At 46.0% G+C, this 13,530-nt stretch overlaps 1 protein-coding gene across 4 annotated transcripts in view; it reads right to left on the reverse strand.

The window, feature by feature from the left end:
* OSBPL3 (oxysterol binding protein like 3) overlaps positions 1-13,530 on the reverse strand; it is a 240,803-nt gene that overhangs the window by 122,369 nt on the left and 104,904 nt on the right. Inside the window, exon 1 of one of the 4 annotated variants that reach the window (XM_056519830.1) lies at positions 10,758-10,789. The exons of the other annotated variants lie outside the window; for them this stretch is intronic. The gene's annotated coding sequence lies outside the window, so the exon portion shown is untranslated. Of the gene's footprint in view, positions 1-10,757; positions 10,790-13,530 lie in introns of those variants that run through there. 4 annotated transcript variants of the gene reach the window in all.

Consider the following 13,530-nt stretch of genomic DNA (forward strand, 5'->3'; position numbering starts at 1 on the left):
AAGCCACTAATTAATCACGATTTGGAAGTGCTGCTGTGTATCCATTTGCTGTATAACTTTGGAGTCTGTGGCCAGGATTCAACCACCGCCTTGCACCCCATCATCAATACTCGAGTGCTGCTCCACCTGCTGGAATGTATATAAATATATATATATATATATATATATATATATATATATATATATATATATATATAAATATATATATATGTGTGTGTGTGTGTGTGTGTGTGTGTTGTGTGTGTGTGTATACAAGCCTAATAGAGACAAGCAACATATGTATATAGTGTGGTACTGCACTGCTACTACTGCATCTTTCATTGCATATCTAACTTTTACATTTTCTGGAATGTTGATATTAATGGCCAATTCTCAGGGTCCGCCATCAATATCAGATCAGTGAAGTCTCTCACTGGTTATCAGACACAGGTCCTTACATATCGTTGGAGCAATGCTTAGCCCCATTTTAGTAAATGAGAATAAGCTGCAGTACCTGGCATCACCACAACAAAATATAAGGAGCTGTGCCTGGTAATCAATCAAGGGGACACAGCACTCGCTGATCGGAGAAGTTGCTTGGACTTCAGCGCCCACCAATGTCAAATAGCTACACTTCACCTCCTTCAAACAGTTAAACCGTACTAGTCCTTGTCTTGTTTTCAATTTAGATTTAGGCAACATTCATGAATGACTTGTTTGTAGAGCTGTAAAGGGGTTGTCTGGTGAAAAATACTTATCCTTTGTCCCACAGAATAGGTGAAAAGTACCCGATGGCGGGGGGGTCCGCTGGGACCTCGGCTTACAGAGATAGTGCATGCTGTAGATGGCTTGTGCTCCATTCATTCTCTATGGGAGGACAGGAGATGCCAAAGTGCTATACTCCTCTTTCATCTCCGTCACTTCTATACATGTGCTGTAGCCGGGTTCCCGCATCCCAGCATTGGGAGAGGGGGTAACATATTTTTTACCGGACAAGATAAATCTTGCACTCTGTGAATGCAAGAGAGGCTGGAAAATGCCAATGGTGTATGTTTGTGACACTATAGGGAAGTGTTTCCCAACCAGTGTGCCTTCAGCTGTTGCAAAACTACAACTCCAAGCATGTCTGGACAGCCATTGGCTGTCTGGGCATACTTGAAATTGTAGTTTCGGAACAGCTGGAAGCACACTCATTGGAAAATTCCGCTACAGGGGTCAACAACCACCCACTATGCGCTGATCCCTTGTGTGAATGGCTGGGTAAGGGTACGTTCACACTATGGAATTTCCGTGCAAGATTCACACGGTGCAAATCACGATTCCAGAATCTGCGGACGAATAAACATGTTTATTCTTTCTGCGAGGTCTGCATTGCATTGCCGTCTAGAAGCATTTTGGAGCGGTCTTCGTGCCTGCATGAGATTTTCGGAGCAGAAATTCTATGGTCTGAACATAGCCTCAGAGTAAGTTTATAATGGTGACCCTTTTTTACAGGAGCCATGGCAGATGGGATGAGTTTGTTCTGCCACGGATCCCACTGACACGTTCTTGACCTTTACGCTTTTTGTTGTTTTTAGGAGGAGAAAAAAAAAAGGCAATAACGTGTGCACAGGGCATTACTTGGTCTGATCTTTAGGGGGGGCATTTACTAATCTTTTACTATGTAGTCTGGTTTTTACCCTGTTTTTTTCTACTTCATTTTTGACTATGTGCGACAAATTTACTAAATTGTTGCACGGCATTAATAAATTTGGCACACATAGGCAAAAGTGGGAAATTTACTTCATGTAGTAGAAAAAATAGTCTGTTCCTTTTTCCTGCTGTCTGAATAGGTTTGGCTGCTGGTTTCCTTCTGGATCTTTTGTTTTTGAGGTTTTTTTTAGCTTTTTCACCACATCTAAATAATTCAATAACTACAGTGGTCCCTCAAGTTACAATATTAATTGGTTCCAGGAAAACCATTGTAAGTTGAAACCATTGTATGTTGAGACCATAACTCTATGGAAACAGGGTAATTGGTTCTAAAGGCACCAAAATGTCATCCAAAAATAGGAAAAAGTGACAAAGAAAAATAAGTAGATAACTGATATAGATAAAGCAAATCCTTACATATAAAAGTAATAAAGATCTGCTGGGAGCTGTAAATCACTGTCTATGTCAGTGTTTCCCAAGCAGGGAGCCTCCAGCTGTTGCAAAACTATAACTCCCAGCATGCCTGGACAGCCAAAGGCTGTCCGGGCATGCTGGGAGTTGTAGTTTTGCAAAAAATGGGGCCACCCTGCTTGGCAAACACTGGTCTATGTAGAGGACAGGAGCTTCTTCAGGGGTCCTGTACAGTACAGGCAATGTCCAAAACAAGTAATGGAGTCGCCCTCACCTGGTGTCCAAAAGAGCAGCTAACCCTGATACAGGTAAAGTGTACAGAACATGTAATACCAGTCAGTGCATACACTTCAGTAATACAGGGGTTTTACCAGTGAATGCCCATTTTGATTGGTTGGTTCTTCCAGCCATTGACACGTTTTACAGATCTGGACTGTCTGTAGCATTGTATGTTGAGTCTGGTTTCAACTTACGATGGTCCAGAAAAGACCATTGTATGTTGAAACTATTGTATGTTGAGGCCATTGTAAGTTGAGGGATCACTGTAAATTGTAGTCATGGCTCAGAAGTGGTAAACGGCGTTTAGTGTGTGTGTGTGTGTTTATTACATTTTTTTAACACAGTTTTTTTCTCCTTAAATGTACTTACACTTTTATTTTTTTTGGTTACTTCTTCTACAGATCTGTGTATCCTGTGGACTCCTTCGGATTCGGTGGACTACTTCGATGACCAGCGTTTTTCTTTGCTTGATGTTAATAAAATGGTTAACGAGGGCTTGTGGGGGAGTGTTTTTTGTAATAAATTTTTTTTAAAACCTGTTGTGTTTTATTTTTATTTTACTTTACTAGACAGGCTTAGTAGTGGAAGCTGTCTTATAGACTGAGTCCATTACTAAGCCGGGCTTAGCGTTAGCCACAAAAACAGCTAGCGCTAACCCCCAATTATTACCCCGGTACCCAACACCACAGGGGTGCCGGGAAGAGCCGGTACCAACAGGCCCGGAGCGTCAAAAATGGCGCTCCTGGGCCTAGGCAGTAACAGGCTGGCGTTATTTAGGTTGGGGAGGGCCAGTAACAATGGTCCTCGCCCACCCTGGTAACGTCAGGCTGTTACTGTTTGGTTGGTATTTGGTTGAGAATAAAAATAGGGGGACCCTATGCGTTTTTTTAATATATTTAATTATTTATTTAAAAAAAAAAAAAAAACGCATAGGGTCCCCCCTATTTTCATTCTCAGCCAAATACCAACCAAACAGTAACAGCCTGACGTTCCCAGGGTGGGCGAGGACCATTGTTACTGGCCCTCCCCAGCCTAAATAACGCCAGCCTGTTACCGCCTAGGCCCAGGAGCGCCATTTTTGACGCTCCAGGCCTGTTGGTACCGGCTCTTCCCGGCACCCCTGTGGCGTTGGGTACCGGGGTAATAATAGGGGGTTAGCACTAGCTGTTTTTGTGGCTAGCGCTAAGCCCAGGTTAGTAATGGACTCTGTCTATAAGACAGCTTCCACTACTAAGCCTGTCTAGTAAAGTAAGAAAAAAACACAACAGGTTTTAAAAATTTTTTATTACAAAAAACACTCCCCCACAAGCCCTCGTTAACCATTTTATTAAAATCAAACAAAGAAAAACGCTGGTCATCGAAGTAGTCCACCGAATCCGAAGGAGTCCACAGGATAAACGGATCTGAAATGAGAAGAAAACAAAAAAATGGGTTAGTACATTTATTATCATCTCCCGCCCCGCACGACTACAACTGCCAGCATGCCCTTACAGTAAGGACATGCTGGGAGTTGTAGTTGTGTGGTGCAGGAGATGTGTGAGCAGGTGATAATAAATGTGACAAGCTTGTCCCCTGCCCCCAGCTGCAGGACTACAACTCCCAGCATACCCTTACAGTAAGGTGGGGCGGAGGCCGGGCACAGTGTTTCCCAACCTGGGACTTGTAGTTTTGCAACATCTGGAGGCACCCTGGTTGGGAAACACTGTTTTAGGCCAGTGTTTCCCAACCAGGGTGCCTCCAGATGTTGCAAAACTACAACTCCCAGCATGCCTGGACAGTCAAAGGCTGTCTAGGCATGCTGGGAGTTGTAGTTTTGCAACATCTGGAGGCAACCTGGCTGGGAAACACTGGAATAAAACAGTGTTTCCCAACCAAGGTGCCTCCAGATGTTGCAAAACTACAAGTCCCAGCATGCCTGGACAGTCAAAGGCTGTCTAGGCATGCTGGGAGTTGTAGTTTTGCAACATCTGGAGGCAACCTGGCTGGGAAACACTGGCCTAAAACAGTGTTTCCCAACCAGGGTGCCTCCAGATGTTGCAAAACTACAAGTCCCAGCATGCCTGGACAGTCAAAGGCTGTCTAGGCATGCTGGGAGTTGTAGTTTTGCAACATCTGGAGGCAACCTGGCTGGGAAACACTGGAATAAAACAGTGTTTCCCAACCAAGGTGCCTCCAGATGTTGCAAAACTACAAGTCCCAGCATGCCTGGACAGTCAAAGGCTGTCTAGGCATGCTGGGAGTTGTAGTTTTGCAACATCTGGAGGCAACCTGGCTGGGAAACACTGGCCTAAAACAGTGTTTCCCAACCAGGGTGCCTCCAGATGTTGCAAAACTACAAGTCCCAGCATGCCTGGACAGTCAAAGGCTGTCTAGGCATGCTGGGAGTTGTAGTTTTGCAACATCTGGAGGCAACCTGGCTGGGAAACACTGGCCTAAAACAGTGTTTCCCAACCAGGGTGCCTCCAGATGTTGCAAAACTACAAGCCCCAGCATGCCTGGACAGTCAAAGGCTGTCCAGGCATGCTGGGAGTTGTAGTCTTGCAACAACTGGAGGCACCCTGGTTGGGAAGCCTGCGCAACTTACCGGCTTCCGTAGGATCCAGCGCTGCACGACACTGCCGCGCGACACTGCCGCGCGACAGTGCCGCGCGACGATCTCCGACAGCGATCGTCGCTGGAGCTTCGGAAGGGTAAGTGAACTTCTTCGCCGGTCCCCTTCAGCTGTTTAGTTTTGCAACAGCTGGAGGACTACAGTTTACAGACCACAAACCAGGGGTCTGCAAACTGTGGCCCTCCAGCTGTTGCAAAACTACAACTCCCAGCATGCCTGGACAGCCAATGGCTGTCCAGGCATGCTGGGAGTTGTAGTCTTGCAACATCTGGAGGCACCCTGGTTGGGAAACACTGTTTTAGGCCAGTGTTTCCCAACAAGGGTGCCTCCAGCTGTTGCAAAACTACAACTCCCAGCATGCCCGGACAGCCAATGGCTGTCCAGGCATGCTGGGAGTTGTAGTCTTGCAACATCTGGAGGCACCCTGGTTGGGAAACACTGTTTTAGGCCAGTGTTTCCCAACAAGGGTGCCTCCAGCTGTTGCAAAACTACAACTCCCAGCATGCCCGGACAGCCAAAGGGTGTCCAGGCATGCTGGGAGTTGTAGTCTTGCAACATTTGGAGGCACCCTGGTTGGGAAGCTTGCGCAACTTACCGGCTTCCGTAGGATCCAGCGCTGCACGACACTGCCGCGCGACACTGCCGCGCGACAGTGCCGCGCGACGATCTCCGTCAGCGATCGTCGCTGGAGCCTCGGAAGGGTAAGTGAACTTCTTCGCCGGTCCCCTTCAGCTGTTTAGTTTTGCAACAGCTGGAGGACTACAGTTTACAGACCACACACCAGTGGTCTGCAAACTGTGGCCCTCCAGCTGTTGCAAAACTACAACACCCAGCATGCCCTGACAGCCAAAGCCTATGGCTCTCAGGGCAGGAGCCCGGGCTGACATTACAGTGCAGCCGCCCGGGCTCCTCATACGGTCTCCCCGCTACCCACCCCCCCCCCCCTTGTCTCCCGCCCGGGCTCCTCATAAGGCCTCCCCGCTACCCCCCCCCCCCTTGTCTCCCGCCCGGGCTCCTCATACTGCCTCCCCGCTACCCCCCCCCCCCCCCCCCCGTCTCCCGCCCGCGCCGCTCAGCTCCCGCTGCTACAAGACTACAACTCCCAGCGTGTCCTCACTGTAAGGCCATGCTGGGACTTGTAGTCTTGCAACAGCAGACAGATGGGAGTTGCATGGCGCTGGCAGGTGAGGGGGGGGGGATGTAAATCACTGTAGTGTCCCGGTAGCGCAGTGAGGGTAGCGGGGAGAAAGTATGTCGGAGCCCGGGCGGCAGTAGCTTTTCCTGCTCCATGTTGGAGCTGGAGTAAATTTAGTCAATTTTTACGGCCGTTGCGACAGTTTATTGCGCAACTGCGACTGTCTCAGTTAATAAATTCCTGACCACTGCAAGTCAAAACTGAAAACTTGCGTAAATTAAGCGGGAATTTTTTTTTTGACTTTCTAGCTCTTGCTAGGGAAAGTCGCACAATTTATAGGGTAGGCGCAATTGCGACAATTTTGCGCCAAAAATAGTCAGAAAAAAATGACTAAACCCCTTAGTAAATGCCCCCCTAGGAGTTTAAGAAGATAATTTACTGAAAATGGATTCTATCAGTTTAGTTCCTGAAAGTGAGTCATCTGAAACCACACAGGATTTCCCTGTAGATGGCTTACTAAGAATACTCTGAATACCTGACAATTGACAAGACTTGCAGTAACACTTTCACCACCATTAAATCGTCATATCAGGAGGGAAGTACCAGAGCAACGTAGGCCCGGAAGGAAACACATACAGCACATACAAAATGTGAAGAAAACAGACAAGTGTTTTGCCACAACCAAAAAAGTAGTAACACCCTAAAAGATTCCAAACAGTCTTTATTTCAATACACACACATATATATATATATATATATATATATATATATATATACATACACACACACACACACATATATATATATATATATATATATATATATATATATATATACACACACACACACACACTGCTCAAAAAACAATAAAGGGAACACTAAGATGACACATCCTAGATCTGAATGAATGAGCTGATCATATGAAATACTTTTGTCTTTATGTTGATGTGCTGACAACAAAATCACACAAAAATGATCAATGGAAATCAAATTTATCAACCCATGGAGGTCTGGATATGGAGTCACACTCAAAATCAAAGTGGAAAGTCACACTACAGACTGATCCAACTTTGATGTAATGTCCTTAAAACAAGTCAAAATGAGGCTCAGTAGTGTGTGTGTGTGGCCTCCACGTGCCCGTATGACCTCCCTACAATGCCTGGGCATGCTCCTGATGAGGTGGCGGATGGTCTCCTGAGGGATGTCCTCCCAGACCTGGACTAAAGCATCTGCCAACTCCAGGACAGTCTGTGGTGCAACATGGCATTGGTGGATGGAGCGAGACATGATGTCCCAGATGTGCTCAACCGGATCCAGGTCTGGAGAACGGGCGGGCCAGTCCATAGCATCAATGCTTTCCTCTTGCAGGAACTGCTGACACACTCCAGCCACATGAGGTCTAGCATTGTCCTGCATTAGGAAGAACCCAGGGTCCACTGCACCAGCATATGGTCTCACAAGGGGTCTGAGGATCTCATCTCAGTAACTAATGGCAGTCAGGCTACCTCTGGCAAGCACATGGAGGGCTGTGCAGCCTCCCAAAGAAATGCCACCCCACACCATTACTGACCCACCGCCAAACCGGTCAAGCTGGAGGATGTTGCAGGCAGCAGAACGTTCTCCACGGTGTCTCCAGACTCGGTCACGTCTGTTACATATGCTCAGTGTGAACCTGATTTCATCTGTGAAGAGCACAGGGCACCAGTGGCCAATTTACCAATCTTGGTTTTCTCTGGCAAATGCCAAATGTCCTGTACGGTGTTGGGCTGTAAGCACAACCCCCACCTGTGGACAGCAGGCCGTCATACCACAATCATGGAGTCTGTTTCTGACCATTTGGGTGGACACATGCACATTTGTGGCCTGCTGGAGGTCATTTTGCAAGGCTCTGGCAGTGCTCCCCCTGCTCCTCCTTGCACAAAGGCGGTCCTGCTGCTGGGTTGTTGCCCTCCTACGGCCTCCTCCATGTCTCCTGATGTACTGGCCTGTCTCCTGTTAGCGCCTCCATGCTCTGGACACTACGCTGACAGACACAGCAAAACTTCTTGCCACAGCTCACATTTATGTGCCATTCAGGATGAGCTGCACTACCTGAGCCACTTCTCAGGAACTGAGAAGTGGTCTGTGGTCACCACCTGCAGAACCACTCGTTTATTGGGGGTGTCTTGCTAACTGCCTATAATTTCCACCTGTTGTCTGTTCCATTTGCACAACAGCATGTGAAATTGATTGTCAATCAGTGTTGCTTCCTGAGTAGACAGTGTGATTCCACAGAAATGTGATTGACTTGGAGTTACATTGTGTTGTTTAAGTGTTCCCTTTATTTTTTTTGAGCAGTTATATATATGTGCATGAAGCTTCTCAGAACTTGAGGATACAAGATATAGCACCTCTCCTCGGCATGTACAGGTATCCTACACCTACAGATAAGGGGGAATTCATCAAGCCTGGTGTAGGTGAACGTCTTTTCACCCCTTTAATTTGTGTGGTGGAAGCAGTTGTACGTGCGCCCAATTTATTACATGGTGCAGGACGTGATAAATATGGTGCTGGTACCCCTTTTTACTTCAGTACTGCACTTTGTATGGTGCCTCCTCTGTGACTTTTGACCCCCTGCCCCAAAATGTGCCACTTTCTAATGCTCACAGTCAGTTTCTAAACCAGGTCCGGGCTGGTGTAGATTTTCTCCTCCGTTAGCGCAATTGCGCCAAAAGATGTGACATACTGAAAAGTCGCAAATCATTAATTCCTGACCACTGCATGAAATAAACTAAACATCACGACTTGGCATGTTCTTTAAAAAAAAAACCTGTCTAAATCAAGTCGCAAAACTTTGGTGCCAAAAAATCACTATGCCAAGGAACAGTAAAAAAAACAAAACAAATGAGGTGAAACAATTCCTAAATCCCCCCTATAGCCTGCAGATAAGATGCAGAATGATAAGGGTATGTTCACATAGCAGTAAAATGTGTGGAATGTCCACACATTTGAAAGTTCTGGCGGGTGCTAGGACTGCACAGAAATGTGCTGTCTCATAGACGGCAATGCATTTCTGATCAAAATCTGCAGAACGCGGACACCGAAATTGGGATTTCTGCGGCAGAAACATTTGCCGCGGAAATTTCACAGTGTGCACAGTGCAGCAGAATCCCATTAAAATCAATGCTGCAGCTGAATATTCCAGGGGAATTCCGCACAGACATTCCGCCGTGTGAACATACTTTAAAGGGGAACTCCGGTGCTTAGACATATTATCCCCTATCCAAAGGATAGGGGATAAGCTGCCTGATCGCGGGAGTCCCGCCGCTGGGGACCCCCGGGATCTTGCACCCCGTTTGGAATCAGTCCTTTGGATAGGGGATGTCTAAGCACCGGAGAACCCCTTTAATAGTCACGCACATGAATGGTTGTGGGGTGCAAAATAACTTGCTTATTAACTCAGAGAACTTGCTCGTAAAAGAGTGAATGAACCGGCACTTGCACAGCTGAAGGGGGGGTTAAGGTCACAATTAAATGATGACCACGAAGAACCGAGCCTGACCCTGGAGTCCGGGGTGCATACTCGTATAGAGACAATCACAAAATATTGCAAAGAAAAAAGGAGACTGCACTCACCGTCCAGTGATCACAATACGTGCAGAACAGGCATAAGGTGGCTGGAGGCAGAGGTGATGACGGGAGAGTACTGTTTCACATGATAAGCGAGCTTCCACTTCCTGAGGTGTCGGCTAGTGGGAGCACGCTTAGCGTGCGAAACAGTACTGTCCCGTCATCACCTCTGCCTCCAGCCTCCTTATGCCTGTTCTGCACATATTGTATATGCCTTCCGGACTCAAGTAAAATGATGATCACTGGACGGTGAGTGCAGTCTCCTTTTTTCTTTGCAATATTAAAGGGGTATTCCAGGAAAAAAAACTTTTTTTTTCATATGTCAACTGGCTCCAGAAAGTTAAACAGATTTGTGAATTACTTCTATGAAAAAGTCTTAATCCTTCCAATAATTATCAGCTGCTGAAGTTGAGTTGTTCTTCTCTGTCTGGCAACAGTGCTCTCTGCTGACATCTCTGCTTTTCTCGGGAACTGCACAGAGTAGAAGAGGTTTGCTATGGGGATTTGCTTCAACTCTGGACAGTTCCCGAGACAGGTGTCATCAGAGAGCACTTAGACAGAAAAGAGCAACTCAACTTCAGCAGCTCATAAGTACTGAAAGGATTAAGATTTTTTAATAGACGTAATTTACAAATCTGATTAACTCTCTGGAGCCAGTTGATATATATATATATATATATAAAAAAAGTTTTTTTCCTGGATAACCCCTTTAATTAATTTTAGATAATTTCGCTCTTTTCGTTTAAACCACAGGTGTGGAGTTTTTGTGGCTTGTTTAATTCCACTGACTTCACTAGAGGAAAACCTCATGCGAGTACTGCGCACAATACTATACAGATACAGTTGTAAGAGTAGTAATCATCGTAAAAAAAACCTAAAAAGTATACAGGAGGACCCTGGCCTTCCTTCTAGCAAAGTACTATTATTCATGCTTTACCACTGTCACGGTGACTGTACAGAAGCCTATACATCACAATACCAACAAACATTACACACAACGCACACTTACTAGCTATAACTATCGAGGCTACAGAAACTCACCTCTCGGAAGCGAAGCAGGTCTGTAACACCGAGATCTGACTTTTTACTCCAACTTGTATGATGTTGCCTAGCAATGCGTGAAGGCACAAAAGTATACACCCTATACATGCTGTAATGTGACAGAATTGGCATCATGTTACATAGTGTTAGTGACAAGTCGCAGCTTCCTGGATTCTGCTTGTCCGTACAGTCACATATTAGACTGCTAAAATTCTAACAATAAATATAATAGAAAGGAACCGCATTTTATGTTGTATGAAAGATCGAAGGATCCTAAGAACTACAAAAGTGAATTCTGTCTAACATAATGCAGCATGTACCCATAAAGTTCTTCAGATTTACTATCATCCCAAGTGCGTCGGCTCGAAATCCTGCTGCATAAAGATAGCATTGGTACAGTTGACCCGTTAACACTGCAGAATTTTCCTGGTTCTACTCCGCCGAAAAAATTAACATGTTCATTCATTTGGAAGAATTCTGTGCATTCCACTCAATGGCGATGCCGCAAGTCAGCGCCGTCCCAGCACAAACGGATTTGCCTGCTGCAAATGAAATGCAGAAATATTCCGGGCAGAGATTCTGTAGAGTGAGTAGGCCCCAATTATGGGTTTGTGACTTCCCCCCCCTGTAGTCAATGAAGGAGATTTATTAAAGGGATAGTCCAGTGCTGATAAACCTATCCCCTATCCTAAGGATAGGAGATAAGTTTCAGATCGCAGGGGGTCCACGATCTCCTGTACAGGGCCCCGGCGGGAAGGGGGTGTGTTGACCACCGCACGAAGTGGCGGCTGACACGCCCCCTCAATACAACTCTAAGGCAGAGCCGAAGCGTTGCCTTCGGCAATCTTCAGCTCTGCCATAGTGTTGTGTTGAGGGGGCGTGTCAGCCGCCACTTCGTGGGTTGGTCGACACCCTCTCTCTGGCCAGCAAGCCGGGGCCCCAAACAGGAGATTGCAGGAGGCCCCAGCGGTCGGACCGGCCGCAATCTGAAACTTATCCCCTATCCTTAGGATAGGGGATACGTTTTTCAGCACTGGACTACCCCTTTAAGCTCCGTAGTAGATTTTTGTTTGCGTAAAAACATGCTAAACATGCTGCTGATTTTTGCTTATTCCAACGCACACTTCTGAAATCTGCTCACGTAGTAATTATTTTTATTTTTTTTTACTTTGCAGTGGTCATGTATTTATCAAATGCGATAGTCGCTATTTATGAAGAAAAAAGTTGCATCTCCATTTAAAAGTCGCATATGTATTCCAGGTCCAACCTGGCTTAGGCTGGGTCCACACTACGTTTTGTCCCATACGGGAGCGCATACGGCAGGAGGGAGCTAAAACCTCGCGCTCCCGTATGTCACCGTATGCGCTCCCGTATGTCATTCACTTCAATGAGCCGACCGGAGTGAAACGTTCGGTCCGGTCGGCTCATTTTTGCACCGTATGCGCTTTTACAACCGGACCTAAAACCGTGGTCAACCACGGTTTTAGGTCCGGTTGTAAAAGCGCATACGGCGCAAAAATGAGCCGACCGGACCGAACGTTTCACTCCGGTCGGCTCATTGAAGTGAATGGCATACGGGAGCGCATACGGTCACATACGGGAGCGCGAGGTTTTAGCTCCCTCCTGCCGTATGCGCTCCCGTATGGGACAAAACGTAGTGTGGACCCACTCTTACAGAAAGTGCAGACGACTGCAGAAAAGGACATTAACACTCACATTAACAACTGTTCTTGTTCTGCATCATGAAACAAAACTACTACATTAAAGTTAATTAATTATATAACTAATAACTATTCATTTTTAAGTTGAAAATACACACTGCACACCTTGTTAATTTTAGGACACGTACATACTGGCGTACCCACTATATTTTAAATTCAATGTCTTGTTAAAATAGAATAAGGCACAAAATAATTGTGTAAGAATTTTTACAGACTACGTAAATAACCCATATGGGGCACTTAAAAAAAAAAGAAACATTCATAGTAATATGGCTTAATGCACATTTTGGGGTAGGTAACGTACCGAGCCGTTTTTTTATTTTTTTTGTGGCTTCACTATTGTTTATGTGCCTGTTGGTGCTGCGCTGTCTTCCTTCCTGACGTAAACTCCGGCCTCAGCACAGCAACGCAAGACTCTGCCCACCGGCGTCACAAAATACGGGCTCAAAATGAAACAAAAAAGCTTTCAGAGTCCAGATATCCATGGTGCGGCATAGTATGTTTTTAATATCTTAATTTCTGAGGAGGGTGGATAGGTTGTTGCGGGATAGTTGTAGTGCAGATATTTAGTGCCAGGCAGGCCAGTCAGGGTGTCACCCGATGCGGTATGACCCCCCCTCCCCGTCACTCTCTAGCAATGTTACTGGTAATAAAGGGTAGATAAAGAAATGCTTTTGTAAGCGGGTTTCCCGGGTTTTGCTTACGTGTGATTTATTTATCAAGGTCGTGAGACTATTTGATAAATAGGTTGCATGTAAGCAAAAGTAAGTAAAAAAAATTGTCATATAAAAGCCATATTTTTCAAAAGAATGATAAATCTCCTTCAATGGGTATAATTCGGATTTAACCCCTTAAGGACACATGACGTACTGGAACGTCATGTGTCCACTCCCGATCTACAACGCGGGGCCACGGCGTGGCTAATAGCGAGCGGCATTGATCGCTGTGCCGCGCGCTATTAACCCTTTAGACGCGGCATTCAAAGTTGAACGCAGCGTCTAAAGTGAAACCGAAAGTATGCCGGCTAGCTCAGTGGGCTGTTCGGGATAGCC

This window comes from Hyla sarda, chromosome 5 (genome assembly GCF_029499605.1).
Source record: "Hyla sarda isolate aHylSar1 chromosome 5, aHylSar1.hap1, whole genome shotgun sequence".
Taxonomy (NCBI): domain Eukaryota; kingdom Metazoa; phylum Chordata; class Amphibia; order Anura; family Hylidae; genus Hyla; species Hyla sarda.